This window comes from Sus scrofa, chromosome 1 (assembly GCF_054392235.1).
Source record: "Sus scrofa isolate SSC_HxYL_T2T_F1_AM1 chromosome 1, Sscrofa_HxYL_maternal_Yorkshire_Landrace_v2.0, whole genome shotgun sequence".
Lineage (NCBI taxonomy): Eukaryota > Metazoa > Chordata > Mammalia > Artiodactyla > Suidae > Sus > Sus scrofa.
The window spans coordinates 151,798,965-151,815,156 of record NC_139383.1 but is presented as its reverse complement, the minus strand read 5'-3'; the positions used below and the strand labels follow the sequence as shown (position 1 = coordinate 151,815,156).

General features: G+C 72.2%; 6 non-coding genes across 6 annotated transcripts; all 6 read left to right on the top strand.

Annotated features, from left to right (window-relative positions):
• The first annotated feature begins 1,081 nt into the window (after window positions 1-1,081).
• On the top strand, window positions 1,082-1,175 carry LOC146406597 (small nucleolar RNA SNORD116). The gene has a single exon (XR_014833556.1). It is a non-coding gene; the product is annotated as a small nucleolar RNA SNORD116 (small nucleolar RNA).
• A 2,617-nt stretch (window positions 1,176-3,792) lies between these two features.
• LOC146406596 (small nucleolar RNA SNORD116) lies at window positions 3,793-3,886 on the top strand. Its single transcript, XR_014833546.1, has one exon. It is a non-coding gene; the product is annotated as a small nucleolar RNA SNORD116 (small nucleolar RNA).
• Window positions 3,887-6,502: 2,616 nt separating this feature from the next.
• On the top strand, window positions 6,503-6,596 carry LOC146406595 (small nucleolar RNA SNORD116). Its single transcript, XR_014833542.1, has one exon. It is a non-coding gene; the product is annotated as a small nucleolar RNA SNORD116 (small nucleolar RNA).
• A 2,616-nt stretch (window positions 6,597-9,212) lies between these two features.
• LOC146406594 (small nucleolar RNA SNORD116) lies at window positions 9,213-9,306 on the top strand. The gene has a single exon (XR_014833532.1). It is a non-coding gene; the product is annotated as a small nucleolar RNA SNORD116 (small nucleolar RNA).
• A 2,616-nt stretch (window positions 9,307-11,922) lies between these two features.
• Window positions 11,923-12,016, top strand: LOC146406593 (small nucleolar RNA SNORD116). Its single transcript, XR_014833527.1, has one exon. It is a non-coding gene; the product is annotated as a small nucleolar RNA SNORD116 (small nucleolar RNA).
• Window positions 12,017-14,632: 2,616 nt separating this feature from the next.
• LOC146406592 (small nucleolar RNA SNORD116) lies at window positions 14,633-14,726 on the top strand. The gene has a single exon (XR_014833526.1). It is a non-coding gene; the product is annotated as a small nucleolar RNA SNORD116 (small nucleolar RNA).
• The last annotated feature ends 1,466 nt before the right edge of the window (window positions 14,727-16,192 follow it).

Below are 16,192 nucleotides of genomic sequence, written 5' to 3'. Positions count from 1 at the left end.
ACAGCCTGGCGGCAGGGGACGCCCCTGGCCATTGGCGGTCAGGGCGAGGTGCGGCCCTGCGGGGTCTCGCCCAGGCTCCAGGGCCCTTGGGGTCCCGGAGGGTCCAGCAGAAGGGTCTGTGTTTTGCCCGGGGTCCTGAGAGCGTGCTGGGGATAGCAGGGGTGGAGTGCAGGTGTGCCCATGGGCGCCCCGGGTCCAGGGCCCGCGGAGCCGCTCTCGGGGCGGAGACCTTGCCCCCAGGGGCACGTCAGCGGTCCTGAGGTGAGGCTCCTGCAGAGCACTCTGGGCCGCGTGTGTCTCTCCCTGCGTGGGCAGGCAGTGTCGGTGGCCGGAGCGAGGGTGTTTTCCCATCGGGGTGAGAGGGAGAGCCCCAGGGTGGGCCTGGGGGCGGAATCGGACTCGGGGTTGGGGTGGACTCTTCTGAAGCTGGGAGGGGTGCGGGTGGGCAGGGCCTTAGGGAGCCTGAGGGAGGCGCGGTTCCTGGGGGAAGGGTGTGGCGAGGCGGCGGCAGCCCGCGTGGCGCTGTGGCGCCCCAGCGAAGGGGCAGTGCTGGCCACTCGTGTGGCCCTTTGGATGCTGGCACCCAGTGAGAGGGGGGAGGCCAGGGACAGGTGGCAGCCAGGCTGCCCACAGGCCCTGGGCGGTGGGGGGCACGGCCCCTGTGCCTTGGGCAGCCGGGCCCCTTGCTGAGGCGTGCTTGCGCGTGTCCGTTGTCGCCCTCACCCAGCTACTGTGGCGGAGAGACGGAGGCCAGCACGGGGAGCGGAAGCCGGAGCCTGTCGGGAGCGACCCCGGGAAGGCCAGTCCCTCCTGCCGGAGGGAGGCGTGTTGGCGTGCGGCCGGTGGCGGGATCGATGGCCACCTGGTAGGCGATGGTAAGCGGCAGTGGCCTGCGCCAAGGTAGCCCCCGGGGGGCGGTGTGTGGCGCCCGGACCCGCACCCTGTGCTCCCGGGGGTGGAGCTGACCTGCTTGCCCGCGGTTGGGCTCGGGAGCCTGCGGGCCGCGGCCAGGAGGGAGCTGGCTGGCCGTCCCGGCGGTGGGGGCTGTGGCGGTGGCCGTCCCGCGGGTGTGCCCGTGCTCGGATCGATGATGACACCCACAAACGCATTCCTTGGAAAATCTGAACAAAATGAGTGAGAACTCACTACCGTCTCCTCATCGCAAACTGAGGTCCGGCACGTGGCTCCCACAGGGGACGTCGGGGGAGGGTCCCGTTGCCTTGGCTCCCTTGGGTGCGTGCAGCCCTGGGGCGCAGGTGGGGGCAGGCAGGCCTCCGGTGGCCCCGGAGGGCCATGGGGAGAGGAGCCTTGGGGCTGGCCTCCTCGAGGGCAGCCCCGGGGCCCCGGGGCCCCGGTGCCCGGCGGGAAAGCCTTGGGAGTGGCAGGCCCAGTGTGGGGTGGGCTGCCTGCGGTGTGTGTGAGCGCCGCTGGGCTCTCAGGCCTGCGGCTGCCTCCGTGAGGCCTCCGCGGGGTCCTGCCCGCGGTGTCGGGCGCAGAGGCTGTCTGTAGGTTGCGGGTGAGCAGCGGGGGCCTTGGCCTCGGCGGGACTGCCGACCCAGGTTCTGGTGGGGAGAGAGGAGGCCGGCCGGGGGGCCTTGCCGAGATGGCCGTTTGGACGGGGTCGGACGCCTAGGCCTGGGCCTTCACGGGGTCGGCGGGGCTGCCAGTGCCTTTCCCTCGCAGAGTCCTTGGTGGTCATCGAGAACCCTGGAGCCCCTGCGGCATTTCCCAGAGACGTGGAGGCGGTGGGGCGCCAGGTGGCCCTGGGCGGTGCCGAGTCGGCCGCGGACTGGGGTCGAGAGAAGTGCAGGAGGGCCAGAGGTCCTGGGCCAGTGTGCGCAGAGCACCGTGAGGGGGAGTGTTGGGTGCCCGGGGCGGCAGTGCCTTCAGGGCGGCCTGGGCTATGATGTGGGATATCCTCAGAGATTTGGGCGGGGCATTGGAAGGCAGGACGGAGGGGTCCCGGGCACGTGAATGGGCGCTGGGTGCCTGTGCCCTGGCCGGTCATGGGTGCCGGCGGGGCAGAGAAGTGTGAGCCCGCGGCCAGCTCCCGGGGCCGCTAAGGTGTCCACACACGGGGCTGGGCATTGAGGCCGTGCGGCGCCCCTGCCCTGGCTGAGGCCGTGTTCCCGGGGAGGGAGGACAGGGAGTTGCGCAGTCGGAGGCAGTGTGAGGTTGATACCCAGCAGAGCTAGCCACGCCTGCGGACTGGAGCCCAGCCGAGCTGGTGCCGGGCGGGAGCTGGTGGCAAGGAGGGAGTCTGCTGTGGAGGAAAGGGGGCAGGCGGCGGCGGAAGGGGCGTGAGTTTCGGTGCGAGGGTCCCGCTGGGCCCAGGGTCTAGTGCGTCTCCCGTGGAGATGCTGGTGCTGGAGTTAGGGAGGCCTGGGTGTGCATGGGTGTGGCACGCAAAGGAGAGGGTCCCATGGGGCCCGGCGGGCCTTCCGGTGCTGGCGGCGGGGCTGTGGCGTGTGCCTTGCGTGGGGCCCGAGCGCCCAACTGGTGGCAGGCTCCGGGCGCCCGGCGGCAGGCGGTCTGTGCGGGTTGCGTTGTGTCCGGTGGACAGGCGGCAGCCGTGGGGCGGGGTTTGGGGCAGGCAGGCCTCCGGTGTCCCCAGAGTGCCCCGGGGAGACCTGCCTGAGGGACCCAGGTCCCGCGCGCCAGGGGGCCTGGTGTGGCGGGCCTGGAGGGTGAAGGGCGCGCGACCCGAGCCCACAGCCTGGCGGCAGGGGACGCCCCTGGCCATTGGCGGTCAGGGCGAGGTGCGGCCCTGCGGGGTCTCGCACAGGCTCCAGGGCCCTTGGGGTCCCGGAGGGTCCAGCAGAAGGGTCTGTGTTTTGCCCGGGGTCCTGAGAGCGTGCTGGGGATAGCAGGGGTGGAGTGCAGGTGTGCCCATGGGCGCCCCGGGTCCAGGGCCCGCGGAGCCGCTCTCGGGGCGGAGACCTTGCCCCCAGGGGCACGTCAGCGGTCCTGAGGTGAGGCTCCTGCAGAGCACTCTGGGCCGCGTGTGTCTCTCCCTGCGTGGGCAGGCAGTGTCGGTGGCCGGAGCGAGGGTGTTTTCCCATCGGGGTGAGAGGGAGAGCCCCAGGGTGGGCCTGGGGGCGGAATCGGACTCGGGGTTGGGGTGGACTCTTCTGAAGCTGGGAGGGGTGCGGGTGGGCAGGGCCTTAGGGAGCCTGAGGGAGGCGCGGTTCCTGGGGGAAGGGTGTGGCGAGGCGGCGGCAGCCCGCGTGGCGCTGTGGCGCCCCAGCGAAGGGGCAGTGCTGGCCACTCGTGTGGCCCTTTGGCTGCTGGCACCCAGTGAGAGGGGGGAGGCCAGGGACAGGTGGCAGCCAGGCTGCCCACAGGCCCTGGGCGGTGGGGGGCACGGCCCCTGTGCCTTGGGCAGCCTGGCCCCTTGCTGAGGCGTGCTTGCGCGTGTCCGTTGTCGCCCTCACCCAGCTGCTGTGGCGGAGAAACGGAGGCCAGCGCGGGGAGCGGAAGCCGGAGCCTGTCGGGAGCGACCCCGGGAAGGCCAGTCCCTCCTGCCGGAGGGAGGCGTGTTGGCGTGCGGCCGGTGGCGGGATCGATGGCCACCTGGTAGGCGATGGTAAGCGGCAGTGGCCTGCGCCAAGGTAGCCCCCGGGGGGCGGTGTGTGGCGCCCGGACCCGCACCCTCTGCTCCCGGGGGTGGAGCTGACCTGCTTGCCCGCGGTTGGGCTCGGGAGCCTGCGGGCCGCGGCCAGGAGGGAGCTGGCTGGCCGTCCCGGCGGTGGGGGCTGTGGCGGTGGCCGTCCCGCGGGTGTGCCCGTGCTCGGATCGATGATGACACCCACAAACGCATTCCTTGGAAAATCTGAACAAAATGAGTGAGAACTCACTACCGTCTCCTCATCGCAAACTGAGGTCCGGCACGTGGCTCCCACAGGGGACGTCGGGGGAGGGTCCCGTTGCCTTGGCTCCCTTGGGTGCGTGCAGCCCTGGGGCGCAGGTGGGGGCAGGCAGGCCTCCGGTGGCCCCGGAGGGCCATGGGGAGAGGAGCCTTGGGGCTGGCCTCCTCGAGGGCAGCCCCGGGGCCCCGGGGCCCCGGTGCCCGGCGGGAAAGCCTTGGGAGTGGCAGGCCCAGTGTGGGGTGGGCTGCCTGCGGTGTGTGTGAGCACCGCTGGGCTCTCAGGCCTGCGGCTGCCTCCGTGAGGCCTCCGCGGGGTCCTGCCCGTGGTGTCGGGCGCAGAGGCTGTCTGTAGGTTGCGGGTGAGCAGCGGGGGCCTTGGCCTCGGCGGGACTGCCGACCCAGGTTCTGGTGGGGAGAGAGGAGGCCGGCCGGGGGGCCTTGCCGAGATGGCCGTTTGGGCGGGGTCGGACGCCTTGGCCTGGGCCTTCACGGGGTCGGCGGGGCTGCCAGTGCCTTTCCCTCGCAGAGTCCTTGGTGGTCATCGAGAACCCTGGAGCCCCTGCGGCATTTCCCAGAGACGTGGAGGCGGTGGGGCGCCAGGTGGCCCTGGGCGGTGCCGAGTCGGCCGCGGACTGGGGTCGAGAGAAGTGCAGGAGGGCCAGAGGTCCTGGGCCAGTGTGCGCAGAGCACCGTGAGGGGGAGTGTTGGGTGCCCGGGGCGGCAGTGCCTTCAGGGCGGCCTGGGCTATGATGTGGGATATCCTCAGAGATTTGGGCAGCGCGTGGAAGGCAGGACGGAGGGGTCCCGGGCACGTGAATGGGCGCTGGGTGCCTGTGCCCTGGCCGGTCATGGGTGCCGGCGGGGCAGAGAAGTGTGATCCCGCGGCCAGCTCCCGGGGCCGCTAAGGTGTCCACACACGGGGCTGGGCATTGAGGCCGTGCGGCGCCCCTGCCCTGGCTGAGGCCGTGTTCCCGGGGAGGGAGGACAGGGAGTTGCGCAGTGGGAGGCAGTGTGAGGTTGATACCCAGCAGAGCTAGCCACGCCTGCGGACTGGAGCCCAGCCGAGCTGGTGCCGGGCGGGAGCTGGTGGCAAGGAGGGAGTCTGCTGTGGAGGAAAGGGGGCAGGTGGCGGCGGAAGGGGCGTGAGTTTCGGTGCGAGGGTCCCGCTGGGCCCAGGGTCTAGTGCGTCTCCCGTGGAGATGCTGGTGCTGGAGTTAGGGAGGCCTGGGTGTGCATGGGTGTGGCACGCAAAGGAGAGGGTCCCATGGGGCCCGGCGGGCCTTCCGGTGCTGGCGGCGGGGCTGTGGCGTGTGCCTTGCGTGGGGCCCGAGCGCCCAACTGGTGGCAGGCTCCGGGCGCCCGGCGGCAGGCGGTCTGTGCGGGTTGCGTTGTGTCCGGTGGACAGGCGGCAGCCGTGGGGCGGGGTTTGGGGCAGGCAGGCCTCCGGTGTCCCCAGGGTGCCCCGGGGAGACCTGCCTGAGGGACCCAGGTCCCGCGCGCCAGGGGGCCTGGTGTGGCGGGCCTGGAGGGTGAAGGGCGAGCGACCCGAGCCCACAGCCTGGCGGCAGGGGACGCCCCTGGCCATTGGCGGTCAGGGCGAGGTGCGGCCCTGCGGGGTCTCGCCCAGGCTCCAGGGCCCTTGGGGTCCCGGAGGGTCCAGCAGAAGGGTCTGTGTTTTGCCCGGGGTCCTGAGAGCGTGCTGGGGATAGCAGGGGTGGAGTGCAGGTGTGCCCATGGGCGCCCCGGGTCCAGGGCCCGCGGAGCCGCTCTCGGGGCGGAGACCTTGCCCCCAGGGGCACGTCAGCGGTCCTGAGGTGAGGCTCCTGCAGAGCACTCTGGGCCGCGTGTGTCTCTCCCTGCGTGGGCAGGCAGTGTCGGTGGCCGGAGCGAGGGTGTTTTCCCATCGGGGTGAGAGGGAGAGCCCCAGGGTGGGCCTGGGGGCGGAATCGGACTCGGGGTTGGGGTGGACTCTTCTGAAGCTGGGAGGGGTGCGGGTGGGCAGGGCCTTAGGGAGCCTGAGGGAGGCGCGGTTCCTGGGGGAAGGGTGTGGCGAGGCGGCGGCAGCCCGCGTGGCGCTGTGGCGCCCCAGCGAAGGGGCAGTGCTGGCCACTCGTGTGGCCCTTTGGCTGCTGGCACCCAGTGAGAGGGGGGAGGCCAGGGACAGGTGGCAGCCAGGCTGCCCACAGGCCCTGGGCGGTGGGGGGCACGGCCCCTGTGCCTTGGGCAGCCGGGCCCCTTGCTGAGGCGTGCTTGCGCGTGTCCGTTGTCGCCCTCACCCAGCTACTGTGGCGGAGAGACGGAGGCCAGCACGGGGAGCGGAAGCCGGAGCCTGTCGGGAGCGACCCCGGGAAGGCCAGTCCCTCCTGCCGGAGGGAGGCGTGTTGGCGTGCGGCCGGTGGCGGGATCGATGGCCACCTGGTAGGCGATGGTAAGCGGCAGTGGCCTGCGCCAAGGTAGCCCCCGGGGGGCGGTGTGTGGCGCCCGGACCCGCACCCTCCGCTCCCGGGGGTGGAGCTGACCTGCTTGCCCGCGGTTGGGCTCGGGAGCCTGCGGGCCGCGGCCAGGAGGGAGCTGGCTGGCCGTCCCGGCGGTGGGGGCTGTGGCGGTGGCCGTCCCGCGGGTGTGCCCGTGCTCGGATCGATGATGACACCCACAAACGCATTCCTTGGAAAATCTGAACAAAATGAGTGAGAACTCACTACCGTCTCCTCATCGCAAACTGAGGTCCGGCACGTGGCTCCCACAGGGGACGTCGGGGGAGGGTCCCGTTGCCTTGGCTCCCTTGGGTGCGTGCAGCCCTGGGGCGCAGGTGGGGGCAGGCAGGCCTCCGGTGGCCCCGGAGGGCCATGGGGAGAGGAGCCTTGGGGCTGGCCTCCTCGAGGGCAGCCCCGGGGCCCCGGGGCCCCGGTGCCCGGCGGGAAAGCCTTGGGAGTGGCAGGCCCAGTGTGGGGTGGGCTGCCTGCGGTGTGTGTGAGCGCCGCTGGGCTCTCAGGCCTGCGGCTGCCTCCGTGAGGCCTCCGCGGGGTCCTGCCCGCGGTGTCGGGCGCAGAGGCTGTCTGTAGGTTGCGGGTGAGCAGCGGGGGCCTTGGCCTCGGCGGGACTGCCGACCCAGGTTCTGGTGGGGAGAGAGGAGGCCGGCCGGGGGGCCTTGCCGAGATGGCCGTTTGGGCGGGGTCGGACGCCTTGGCCTGGGCCTTCACGGGGTCGGCGGGGCTGCCAGTGCCTTTCCCTCGCAGAGTCCTTGGTGGTCATCGAGAACCCTGGAGCCCCTGCGGCATTTCCCAGAGACGTGGAGGCGGTGGGGCGCCAGGTGGCCCTGGGCGGTGCCGAGTCGGCCGCGGACTGGGGTCGAGAGAAGTGCAGGAGGGCCAGAGGTCCTGGGCCAGTGTGCGCAGAGCACCGTGAGGGGGAGTGTTGGGTGCCCGGGGCGGCAGTGCCTTCAGGGCGGCCTGGGCTATGATGTGGGATATCCTCAGAGATTTGGGCGGCGCGTGGAAGGCAGGACGGAGGGGTCCCGGGCACGTGAATGGGAGCTGGGTGCCTGTGCCCTGGCCGGTCATGGGTGCCGGCGGGGCAGAGAAGTGTGAGCCCGCGGCCAGCTCCCGGGGCCGCTAAGGTGTCCACACACGGGGCTGGGCATTGAGGCCGTGCGGCGCCCCTGCCCTGGCTGAGGCCGTGTTCCCGGGGAGGGAGGACAGGGAGTTGCGCAGTGGGAGGCAGTGTGAGGTTGATACCCAGCAGAGCTAGCCACGCCTGCGGACTGGAGCCCAGCCGAGCTGGTGCCGGGCGGGAGCTGGTGGCAAGGAGGGAGTCTGCTGTGGAGGAAAGGGGGCAGGTGGCGGCGGAAGGGGCGTGAGTTTCGGTGCGAGGGTCCCGCTGGGCCCAGGGTCTAGTGCGTCTCCCGTGGAGATGCTGGTGCTGGAGTTAGGGAGGCCTGGGTGTGCATGGGTGTGGCACGCAAAGGAGAGGGTCCCATGGGGCCCGGCGGGCCTTCCGGTGCTGGCGGCGGGGCTGTGGCGTGTGCCTTGCGTGGGGCCCGAGCGCCCAACTGGTGGCAGGCTCCGGGCGCCCGGCGGCAGGCGGTCTGTGCGGGTTGCGTTGTGTCCGGTGGACAGGCGGCAGCCGTGGGGCGGGGTTTGGGGCAGGCAGGCCTCCGGTGTCCCCAGGGTGCCCCGGGGAGACCTGCCTGAGGGACCCAGGTCCCGCGCGCCAGGGGGCCTGGTGTGGCGGGCCTGGAGGGTGAAGGGCGAGCGACCCGAGCCCACAGCCTGGCGGCAGGGGACGCCCCTGGCCATTGGCGGTCAGGGCGAGGTGCGGCCCTGCGGGGTCTCGCCCAGGCTCCAGGGCCCTTGGGGTCCCGGAGGGTCCAGCAGAAGGGTCTGTGTTTTGCCCGGGGTCCTGAGAGCGTGCTGGGGATAGCAGGGGTGGAGTGCAGGTGTGCCCATGGGCGCCCCGGGTCCAGGGCCCGCGGAGCCGCTCTCGGGGCGGAGACCTTGCCCCCAGGGGCACGTCAGCGGTCCTGAGGTGAGGCTCCTGCAGAGCACTCTGGGCCGCGTGTGTCTCTCCCTGCGTGGGCAGGCAGTGTCGGTGGCCGGAGCGAGGGTGTTTTCCCATCGGGGTGAGAGGGAGAGCCCCAGGGTGGGCCTGGGGGCGGAATCGGACTCGGGGTTGGGGTGGACTCTTCTGAAGCTGGGAGGGGTGCGGGTGGGCAGGGCCTTAGGGAGCCTGAGGGAGGCGCGGTTCCTGGGGGAAGGGTGTGGCGAGGCGGCGGCAGCCCGCGTGGCGCTGTGGCGCCCCAGCGAAGGGGCAGTGCTGGCCACTCGTGTGGCCCTTTGGCTGCTGGCACCCAGTGAGAGGGGGGAGGCCAGGGACAGGTGGCAGCCAGGCTGCCCACAGGCCCTGGGCGGTGGGGGGCACGGCCCCTGTGCCTTGGGCAGCCGGGCCCCTTGCTGAGGCGTGCTTGCGCGTGTCCGTTGTCGCCCTCACCCAGCTACTGTGGCGGAGAGACGGAGGCCAGCACGGGGAGCGGAAGCCGGAGCCTGTCGGGAGCGACCCCGGGAAGGCCAGTCCCTCCTGCCGGAGGGAGGCGTGTTGGCGTGCGGCCGGTGGCGGGATCGATGGCCACCTGGTAGGCGATGGTAAGCGGCAGTGGCCTGCGCCAAGGTAGCCCCCGGGGGGCGGTGTGTGGCGCCCGGACCCGCACCCTCCGCTCCCGGGGGTGGAGCTGACCTGCTTGCCCGCGGTTGGGCTCGGGAGCCTGCGGGCCGCGGCCAGGAGGGAGCTGGCTGGCCGTCCCGGCGGTGGGGGCTGTGGCGGTGGCCGTCCCGCGGGTGTGCCCGTGCTCGGATCGATGATGACACCCACAAACGCATTCCTTGGAAAATCTGAACAAAATGAGTGAGAACTCACTACCGTCTCCTCATCGCAAACTGAGGTCCGGCACGTGGCTCCCACAGGGGACGTCGGGGGAGGGTCCCGTTGCCTTGGCTCCCTTGGGTGCGTGCAGCCCTGGGGCGCAGGTGGGGGCAGGCAGGCCTCCGGTGGCCCCGGAGGGCCATGGGGAGAGGAGCCTTGGGGCTGGCCTCCTCGAGGGCAGCCCCGGGGCCCCGGGGCCCCGGTGCCCGGCGGGAAAGCCTTGGGAGTGGCAGGCCCAGTGTGGGGTGGGCTGCCTGCGGTGTGTGTGAGCGCCGCTGGGCTCTCAGGCCTGCGGCTGCCTCCGTGAGGCCTCCGCGGGGTCCTGCCCGCGGTGTCGGGCGCAGAGGCTGTCTGTAGGTTGCGGGTGAGCAGCGGGGGCCTTGGCCTCGGCGGGACTGCCGACCCAGGTTCTGGTGGGGAGAGAGGAGGCCGGCCGGGGGGCCTTGCCGAGATGGCCGTTTGGGCGGGGTCGGACGCCTTGGCCTGGGCCTTCACGGGGTCGGCGGGGCTGCCAGTGCCTTTCCCTCGCAGAGTCCTTGGTGGTCATCGAGAACCCTGGAGCCCCTGCGGCATTTCCCAGAGACGTGGAGGCGGTGGGGCGCCAGGTGGCCCTGGGCGGTGCCGAGTCGGCCGCGGACTGGGGTCGAGAGAAGTGCAGGAGGGCCAGAGGTCCTGGGCCAGTGTGCGCAGAGCACCGTGAGGGGGAGTGTTGGGTGCCCGGGGCGGCAGTGCCTTCAGGGCGGCCTGGGCTATGATGTGGGATATCCTCAGAGATTTGGGCGGCGCGTGGAAGGCAGGACGGAGGGGTCCCGGGCACGTGAATGGGAGCTGGGTGCCTGTGCCCTGGCCGGTCATGGGTGCCGGCGGGGCAGAGAAGTGTGAGCCCGCGGCCAGCTCCCGGGGCCGCTAAGGTGTCCACACACGGGGCTGGGCATTGAGGCCGTGCGGCGCCCCTGCCCTGGCTGAGGCCGTGTTCCCGGGGAGGGAGGACAGGGAGTTGCGCAGTGGGAGGCAGTGTGAGGTTGATACCCAGCAGAGCTAGCCACGCCTGCGGACTGGAGCCCAGCCGAGCTGGTGCCGGGCGGGAGCTGGTGGCAAGGAGGGAGTCTGCTGTGGAGGAAAGGGGGCAGGTGGCGGCGGAAGGGGCGTGAGTTTCGGTGCGAGGGTCCCGCTGGGCCCAGGGTCTAGTGCGTCTCCCGTGGAGATGCTGGTGCTGGAGTTAGGGAGGCCTGGGTGTGCATGGGTGTGGCACGCAAAGGAGAGGGTCCCATGGGGCCCGGCGGGCCTTCCGGTGCTGGCGGCGGGGCTGTGGCGTGTGCCTTGCGTGGGGCCCGAGCGCCCAACTGGTGGCAGGCTCCGGGCGCCCGGCGGCAGGCGGTCTGTGCGGGTTGCGTTGTGTCCGGTGGACAGGCGGCAGCCGTGGGGCGGGGTTTGGGGCAGGCAGGCCTCCGGTGTCCCCAGGGTGCCCCGGGGAGACCTGCCTGAGGGACCCAGGTCCCGCGCGCCAGGGGGCCTGGTGTGGCGGGCCTGGAGGGTGAAGGGCGAGCGACCCGAGCCCACAGCCTGGCGGCAGGGGACGCCCCTGGCCATTGGCGGTCAGGGCGAGGTGCGGCCCTGCGGGGTCTCGCCCAGGCTCCAGGGCCCTTGGGGTCCCGGAGGGTCCAGCAGAAGGGTCTGTGTTTTGCCCGGGGTCCTGAGAGCGTGCTGGGGATAGCAGGGGTGGAGTGCAGGTGTGCCCATGGGCGCCCCGGGTCCAGGGCCCGCGGAGCCGCTCTCGGGGCGGAGACCTTGCCCCCAGGGGCACGTCAGCGGTCCTGAGGTGAGGCTCCTGCAGAGCACTCTGGGCCGCGTGTGTCTCTCCCTGCGTGGGCAGGCAGTGTCGGTGGCCGGAGCGAGGGTGTTTTCCCATCGGGGTGAGAGGGAGAGCCCCAGGGTGGGCCTGGGGGCGGAATCGGACTCGGGGTTGGGGTGGACTCTTCTGAAGCTGGGAGGGGTGCGGGTGGGCAGGGCCTTAGGGAGCCTGAGGGAGGCGCGGTTCCTGGGGGAAGGGTGTGGCGAGGCGGCGGCAGCCCGCGTGGCGCTGTGGCGCCCCAGCGAAGGGGCAGTGCTGGCCACTCGTGTGGCCCTTTGGCTGCTGGCACCCAGTGAGAGGGGGGAGGCCAGGGACAGGTGGCAGCCAGGCTGCCCACAGGCCCTGGGCGGTGGGGGGCACGGCCCCTGTGCCTTGGGCAGCCGGGCCCCTTGCTGAGGCGTGCTTGCGCGTGTCCGTTGTCGCCCTCACCCAGCTACTGTGGCGGAGAGACGGAGGCCAGCACGGGGAGCGGAAGCCGGAGCCTGTCGGGAGCGACCCCGGGAAGGCCAGTCCCTCCTGCCGGAGGGAGGCGTGTTGGCGTGCGGCCGGTGGCGGGATCGATGGCCACCTGGTAGGCGATGGTAAGCGGCAGTGGCCTGCGCCAAGGTAGCCCCCGGGGGGCGGTGTGTGGCGCCCGGACCCGCACCCTCCGCTCCCGGGGGTGGAGCTGACCTGCTTGCCCGCGGTTGGGCTCGGGAGCCTGCGGGCCGCGGCCAGGAGGGAGCTGGCTGGCCGTCCCGGCGGTGGGGGCTGTGGCGGTGGCCGTCCCGCGGGTGTGCCCGTGCTCGGATCGATGATGACACCCACAAACGCATTCCTTGGAAAATCTGAACAAAATGAGTGAGAACTCACTACCGTCTCCTCATCGCAAACTGAGGTCCGGCACGTGGCTCCCACAGGGGACGTCGGGGGAGGGTCCCGTTGCCTTGGCTCCCTTGGGTGCGTGCAGCCCTGGGGCGCAGGTGGGGGCAGGCAGGCCTCCGGTGGCCCCGGAGGGCCATGGGGAGAGGAGCCTTGGGGCTGGCCTCCTCGAGGGCAGCCCCGGGGCCCCGGGGCCCCGGTGCCCGGCGGGAAAGCCTTGGGAGTGGCAGGCCCAGTGTGGGGTGGGCTGCCTGCGGTGTGTGTGAGCGCCGCTGGGCTCTCAGGCCTGCGGCTGCCTCCGTGAGGCCTCCGCGGGGTCCTGCCCGCGGTGTCGGGCGCAGAGGCTGTCTGTAGGTTGCGGGTGAGCAGCGGGGGCCTTGGCCTCGGCGGGACTGCCGACCCAGGTTCTGGTGGGGAGAGAGGAGGCCGGCCGGGGGGCCTTGCCGAGATGGCCGTTTGGGCGGGGTCGGACGCCTTGGCCTGGGCCTTCACGGGGTCGGCGGGGCTGCCAGTGCCTTTCCCTCGCAGAGTCCTTGGTGGTCATCGAGAACCCTGGAGCCCCTGCGGCATTTCCCAGAGACGTGGAGGCGGTGGGGCGCCAGGTGGCCCTGGGCGGTGCCGAGTCGGCCGCGGACTGGGGTCGAGAGAAGTGCAGGAGGGCCAGAGGTCCTGGGCCAGTGTGCGCAGAGCACCGTGAGGGGGAGTGTTGGGTGCCCGGGGCGGCAGTGCCTTCAGGGCGGCCTGGGCTATGATGTGGGATATCCTCAGAGATTTGGGCGGCGCGTGGAAGGCAGGACGGAGGGGTCCCGGGCACGTGAATGGGAGCTGGGTGCCTGTGCCCTGGCCGGTCATGGGTGCCGGCGGGGCAGAGAAGTGTGAGCCCGCGGCCAGCTCCCGGGGCCGCTAAGGTGTCCACACACGGGGCTGGGCATTGAGGCCGTGCGGCGCCCCTGCCCTGGCTGAGGCCGTGTTCCCGGGGAGGGAGGACAGGGAGTTGCGCAGTGGGAGGCAGTGTGAGGTTGATACCCAGCAGAGCTAGCCACGCCTGCGGACTGGAGCCCAGCCGAGCTGGTGCCGGGCGGGAGCTGGTGGCAAGGAGGGAGTCTGCTGTGGAGGAAAGGGGGCAGGTGGCGGCGGAAGGGGCGTGAGTTTCGGTGCGAGGGTCCCGCTGGGCCCAGGGTCTAGTGCGTCTCCCGTGGAGATGCTTGTGCTGGAGATAGGGAGGCCTGGGTGTGCATGGGTGTGGCACGCAAAGGAGAGGGTCCCATGGGGCCCGGCGGGCCTTCCGGTGCTGGCGGCGGGGCTGTGGCGTGTGCCTTGCGTGGGGCCCGAGCGCCCAACTGGTGGCAGGCTCCGGGCGCCCGGCGGCAGGCGGTCTGTGCGGGTTGCGTTGTGTCCGGTGGACAGGCGGCAGCCGTGGGGCGGGGTTTGGGGCAGGCAGGCCTCCGGTGTCCCCAGGGTGCCCCGGGGAGACCTGCCTGAGGGACCCAGGTCCCGCGCGCCAGGGGGCCTGGTGTGGCGGGCCTGGAGGGTGAAGGGCGAGCGACCCGAGCCCACAGCCTGGCGGCAGGGGACGCCCCTGGCCATTGGCGGTCAGGGCGAGGTGCGGCCCTGCGGGGTCTCGCCCAGGCTCCAGGGCCCTTGGGGTCCCGGAGGGTCCAGCAGAAGGGTCTGTGTTTTGCCCGGGGTCCTGAGAGCGTGCTGGGGATAGCAGGGGTGGAGTGCAGGTGTGCCCATGGGCGCCCCGGGTCCAGGGCCCGCGGAGCCGCTCTCGGGGCGGAGACCTTGCCCCCAGGGGCACGTCAGCGGTCCTGAGGTGAGGCTCCTGCAGAGCACTCTGGGCCGCGTGTGTCTCTCCCTGCGTGGGCAGGCAGTGTCGGTGGCCGGAGCGAGGGTGTTTTCCCATCGGGGTGAGAGGGAGAGCCCCAGGGTGGGCCTGGGGGCGGAATCGGACTCGGGGTTGGGGTGGACTCTTCTGAAGCTGGGAGGGGTGCGGGTGGGCAGGGCCTTAGGGAGCCTGAGGGAGGCGCGGTTCCTGGGGGAAGGGTGTGGCGAGGCGGCGGCAGCCCGCGTGGCGCTGTGGCGCCCCAGCGAAGGGGCAGTGCTGGCCACTCGTGTGGCCCTTTGGCTGCTGGCACCCAGTGAGAGGGGGGAGGCCAGGGACAGGTGGCAGCCAGGCTGCCCACAGGCCCTGGGCGGTGGGGGGCACGGCCCCTGTGCCTTGGGCAGCCGGGCCCCTTGCTGAGGCGTGCTTGCGCGTGTCCGTTGTCGCCCTCACCCAGCTACTGTGGCGGAGAGACGGAGGCCAGCGCGGGGAGCGGAAGCCGGAGCCTGTCGGGAGCGACCCCGGGAAGGCCAGTCCCTCCTGCCGGAGGGAGGCGTGTTGGCGTGCGGCCGGTGGCGGGATCGATGGCCACCTGGTAGGCGATGGTAAGCGGCAGTGGCCTGCGCCAAGGTAGCCCCCGGGGGGCGGTGTGTGGCGCCCGGACCCGCACCCTCTGCTCCCGGGGGTGGAGCTGACCTGCTTGCCCGCGGTTGGGCTCGGGAGCCTGCGGGCCGCGGCCAGGAGGGAGCTGGCTGGCCGTCCCGGCGGTGGGGGCTGTGGCGGTGGCCGTCCCGCGGGTGTGCCCGTGCTCGGATCGATGATGACACCCACAAACGCATTCCTTGGAAAATCTGAACAAAATGAGTGAGAACTCACTACCGTCTCCTCATCGCAAACTGAGGTCCGGCACGTGGCTCCCACAGGGGACGTCGGGGGAGGGTCCCGTTGCCTTGGCTCCCTTGGGTGCGTGCAGCCCTGGGGCGCAGGTGGGGGCAGGCAGGCCTCCGGTGGCCCCGGAGGGCCATGGGGAGAGGAGCCTTGGGGCTGGCCTCCTCGAGGGCAGCCCCGGGGCCCCGGGGCCCCGGTGCCCGGCGGGAAAGCCTTGGGAGTGGCAGGCCCAGTGTGGGGTGGGCTGCCTGCGGTGTGTGTGAGCGCCGCTGGGCTCTCAGGCCTGCGGCTGCCTCCGTGAGGCCTCCGCGGGGTCCTGCCCGCGGTGTCGGGCGCAGAGGCTGTCTGTAGGTTGCGGGTGAGCAGCGGGGGCCTTGGCCTCGGCGGGACTGCCGACCCAGGTTCTGGTGGGGAGAGAGGAGGCCGGCCGGGGGGCCTTGCCGAGATGGCCGTTTGGGCGGGGTCGGACGCCTTGGCCTGGGCCTTCACGGGGTCGGCGGGGCTGCCAGTGCCTTTCCCTCGCAGAGTCCTTGGTGGTCATCGAGAACCCTGGAGCCCCTGCGGCATTTCCCAGAGACGTGGAGGCGGTGGGGCGCCAGGTGGCCCTGGGCGGTGCCGAGTCGGCCGCGGACTGGGGTCGAGAGAAGTGCAGGAGGGCCAGAGGTCCTGGGCCAGTGTGCGCAGAGCACCGTGAGGGGGAGTGTTGGGTGCCCGGGGCGGCAGTGCCTTCAGGGCGGCCTGGGCTATGATGTGGGATATCCTCAGAGATTTGGGCGGCGCGTGGAAGGCAGGACGGAGGGGTCCCGGGCACGTGAATGGGAGCTGGGTGCCTGTGCCCTGGCCGGTCATGGGTGCCGGCGGGGCAGAGAAGTGTGAGCCCGCGGCCAGCTCCCGGGGCCGCTAAGGTGTCCACACACGGGGCTGGGCATTGAGGCCGTGCGGCGCCCCTGCCCTGGCTGAGGCCGTGTTCCCGGGGAGGGAGGACAGGGAGTTGCGCAGTGGGAGGCAGTGTGAGGTTGATACCCAGCAGAGCTAGCCACGCCTGCGGACTGGAGCCCAGCCGAGCTGGTGCCGGGCGGGAGCTGGTGGCAAGGAGGGAGTCTGCTGTGGAGGAAAGGGGGCAGGTGGCGGCGGAAGGGGCGTGAGTTTCGGTGCGAGGGTCCCGCTGGGCCCAGGGTCTAGTGCGTCTCCCGTGGAGATGCTTGTGCTGGAGGTAGGGAGGCCTGGGTGTGCATGGGTGTGGCACGCAAAGGAGAGGGTCCCATGGGGCCCGGCGGGCCTTCCGGTGCTGGCGGCGGGGCTGTGGCGTGTGCCTTGCGTGGGGCCCGAGCGCCCAACTGGTGGCAGGCTCCGGGCGCCCGGCGGCAGGCGGTCTGTGCGGGTTGCGTTGTGTCCGGTGGACAGGCGGCAGCCGTGGGGCGGGGTTTGGGGCAGGCAGGCCTCCGGTGTCCCCAGGGTGCCCCGGGGAGACCTGCCTGAGGGA